Raw genomic sequence first — 4,039 nt, forward strand, 5'->3', positions numbered from 1 at the left:
TGTCTTTACCCTCAGATTCATCTCAACTGCCCTGAGGGAAATGTTTAAATTTATTTTTCTTTTTTGATAGTGCTGGAGATAAAACCCAGGGCCTGTGGTCTCCCACAGAGCCCAGTCCAGCCCTCAAATGTCTCCTCTCTCTCTCTGTCCACCATTTTATTTCTTTGCATTCATTCTCTCCTCCGTCATACATTTTATCTGGATGGATGGACGTGTGATAGTTTATTTAACTCATCCCCTGTGGTTGGACACTTAAAATACCTTCAGACTTTGGCAATTACATGTGAAGTTGATAATGAACATCATATATCTGTCACTTTGTGTCTCTTCAGTGAGCTGTGAAATAATCCCCCAGGTGGAATTGCTGTGTCAAGTAGACATGACTTCATAATCACAGCCACTGCAGCTCAGTGTCCTCCGCATGACTTAGCAGAGCCCACTGACATTCCCACCCCCAGGACACAAGAGCTCCTGTCGCCCACGTAGTCCTGCCAGTAAAAGGTCTTCTCTTTTTTGTGTGCCTGGAGGTGTGCATGTGTGTTCACGTACATGTATGTGAATTAGAGGTCAGAAGTTGACATTGGACATCTTCCTCAGTTGCTCTTCATCTTTCCTGCCTGCATGTATGTGAGTGGACATGTGCATGCCTGTGCCCCTGATGTCAGAAGAGGGCATCAGATGCCCTGGGACTGAAGTTATAGATGGACTGAAGTTATAGATTCCCTACATGCTGGCAATCAAACCTGGTCTTAAGAGCAGCCAGTGCGCTTAACCACTGAGCCAGCTTTTTAGCACCTTTTTCCTTTGTTTGTGGCATAGTATAATGATATAGCTTTGGCTAGGCTGGAACTTACTATGTTGGTAAGGCTGGCCTCGAATTCACAAAGATCCATCAATCTCTGCCTTCTGAGTATGGGACTGAAGGTGTGGACAGTCATGTCTCATTACACCTGATTTTTTTCCAAGATAGGGTTTCTCTGTTCCTTCCCTGGCTGTCCTGGAACTCACTATGTAGACCAGGCTGGCCTCAAACTCACAGAGATCTGCCTGCCTCTTAGCTCAAGGCTGGGGTGTGACTCAGAAGTAGAGCACCTAGACTCCCCCAGTGAGGGGCTGAGGGCAGAGCTAGGCACTAGCACAATTGCATAGCATGTGCAGGGGCCTGGTTTCACCCCCAGAATCACATACAACACTCAGAAACAAAGTTATATATTTACCTGGGAGTCAAGCAGGAAAGATTGTTTGTCATAGAAACTATGAGTATATTCAAGGGAGAGAGTAAATGGAAACATTTTTCTTGCTTTGTTATTTGGAGTTTTGTATGGCACAGGCTGGCCTCCAATTGACCTTCCCTGAACTCCTCATCCCCTTGCGTCCACTTCCCAAGTGCTGGGATGACAGACAGTTCGCACCACTGTTACAGTTTCATCTCTGTTGTGATTAAAAACTCCAAACAGAAAGCAGAGGAAAGGGCTGATGTGGCTTACAAATCCAGACTAGTATCATTGTTGGGATTCAAGGCAAAACTCAAGCACTAACTACACCACAGCCACAATCCAGAGAGGGTTTCTCTGTGTAGCTTTGAAGCCTGTCCTGGAACTTGCTCTGTAGGCCAGGCTTGCCTCGAACTCACAGAGATCCGCCTGCCTCTGCCTCCCAAGCACTGGGACTAAAGGTGTGCACCACCACCGCCTGGCTTAATTCTTTTTTTCTAAGATGGAATTTCTCTGTGTATTTCTGGTTGTCCTGGAACACACCCTGTAGACCAGGCTCTGGAACCCAGAGATCTGCCTGCCTTGACTCCCAAGTGCTAGGATTAAAGATGTGTGCCACCACTGTCTGCCACTTTTTAAAGGATTTATTTATTATGTGCATTGGTATTTTGCCTGCATGCATGTCTGTGTAAGAACATTGAATGCCCTGGATCTGGAGTTACAATTATGAGCTGCCACGTAGGTGCTGGGAATTAAACCTGGGCCCTCTTGAAGAGCTGCCAGTGCTCTTAACTGCTGAGCCATCTTTCCAGCCCAAGAACTAGTATTTGTTGTTTTTTGTTTTTAGACACAGGATTTCTCTGTGTATTCCTGGCTATACTGGAACTCACTCTGTAGATCAAGCTGGCCTCGAACTCACAGAGATCTGCCTGCCTCACCTTCCTGAGTGCTGGGATTATACATTCTTATACATTCAGTTCAGGAGGGTCCCCTGCTTAGAGAATGATGCCACCCATAGTGGGCTGAGTGGATTAATAATGCCCAGCATTAAAGGGAGACTTTTAAAGATAAAATGAGGCCACCCAAGTTATTTTAAAAGTTATCCCTAACCACAGGGGTTATACCAGTCCAAAGCTAAACACAGACATTAGATGGATATCCTTGAACTCTGAGAAACTTCATTATGAAGGCCATGGTTCTGGCAGATCTCTAGGAGTTCTTGTTATCACGACACACTACTCAGCTCCCCCTCTAAGATTTACTGTTTTTTATTGGTTTTATTTTATGTGTATGAGTGTTTTGCCTGCATGCATGTGTATCACATGTGTGCTTACTACTCACAGAAGTCAGAAAAGGGCATCAAAGAAACTGGAATTTGACGTATACATGGTGAGCCATCATGTGGGTGCTGGGAACCAAACCTAGGTCCTCTGTAGGAGCAATAAGTGCATTTCACTATGGACCCATCTTTCCAGTCCCTTATTTATGTGTGCTGTCTGTGAGTGTGTGTGTGCATTGTCCAAGGAGGCCAGAAGAGGGAATGGAATACTCTAGGATTGAAGCTACAGATGACATTAAGCCACCATGTGGGTGCTGGTACTTAAACTCAGGACCTTTGGAAGAGCAGTCAGTGCTCTTAACCACTGGGCCATCTCTCCAGCTCAATTATTATTACTTTTCTTGAAACAGGTTTTCTCTGTGTAACAGCCCAAGCTGTCCTGGAACTTCCTTTGTAGACCAGGCTGGCCTCGAACTCACAGAGATCCGCCTGCCTCTGCCTCCCAAGTGCTGGGATTAAAGGCATCCAACACCATTGCCCAGCTTTTTTTTTTTTTTTTTTTTTCTTCTTCTTCCTTTTTGACAAAGGTCAAGTAGCTTCACCCTCCCAGCCAACCCTAAGGGTAGCTGGCCTCTTGGAGTGTTGCAAACAGTCCATGGACCCAGGGCTGCCACAAATAGACACTGGCTAGGGAGGCATGTAATGTAAGGCCTTCCCAACATGAGGCATCGGTCCCCCCAATACACATCTCACAGCCAGGCTATAGCCTCTGCCTTGCTTAGGCTGGAAACCTCAGGGTGCAAACGGATGCCCTCCTAATATGGGCACAGTACTGCCTCCCACCCCATCAGGCCTTCTGAACTGAGACCCCCACACCTCCTGGGTACTTGTGGGGGGGTCTGTGTCCATTTCTGAGGAATGTAGTGGACTTCTGTGAACTGCCTGTCAAGGTGGAGGTGACAAGAATAGTGAGAACCAAAGCTGAACACATCTTGCTGCTTTTCTTGCCATGAGTTGTGCTTAAATTTGGTAGCCATGTTGTAAAGAAGCCCGACTAGCCCAGAAGGGGCCACATTTCGGTGTTTTTGCTACAGGCTCTGGTGAGGTCAAGTCAACACTGAAATCCACAACCAGAAAGGAATGGTGGTATGCTCTTGTAATCCAGCATTTGGGAGGCAGAAGCAGGATTAGGAGTTCAAAGCTAGCCTTGTCTACATATAAAATTTGAAGCCAGTCTAAGCCACTTGAGATCCTGTCTCAAAAAAAGAATGAAGGGGGGGGGGGGACTGGAGAGGTGGCTCAGTGGTTAAGAGCATTGACTGCTCTTGCAGAGGACCCAGGTTCAATTGCCAGTACCCACATAGTGGCTCACAGCTGTCTGTAGCTACAACACCCTTCCACAGGCAAAACAAGATACCAATGCATGTAAAAATAAATAAATGATTAAAAGAGAAAAGGATGGAGAAGCCTCCCCACTTGAGCCTATGAAGCAGACCACACTTGAACAGTTAAGGGTCCCTACTGGAAGGACCACATAGCTGCCTGG

Source organism: Phodopus roborovskii, unplaced genomic scaffold (genome assembly GCF_943737965.1).
Source record: "Phodopus roborovskii unplaced genomic scaffold, PHOROB, whole genome shotgun sequence".
NCBI classification, from domain to species: Eukaryota; Metazoa; Chordata; class Mammalia; order Rodentia; family Cricetidae; genus Phodopus; species Phodopus roborovskii.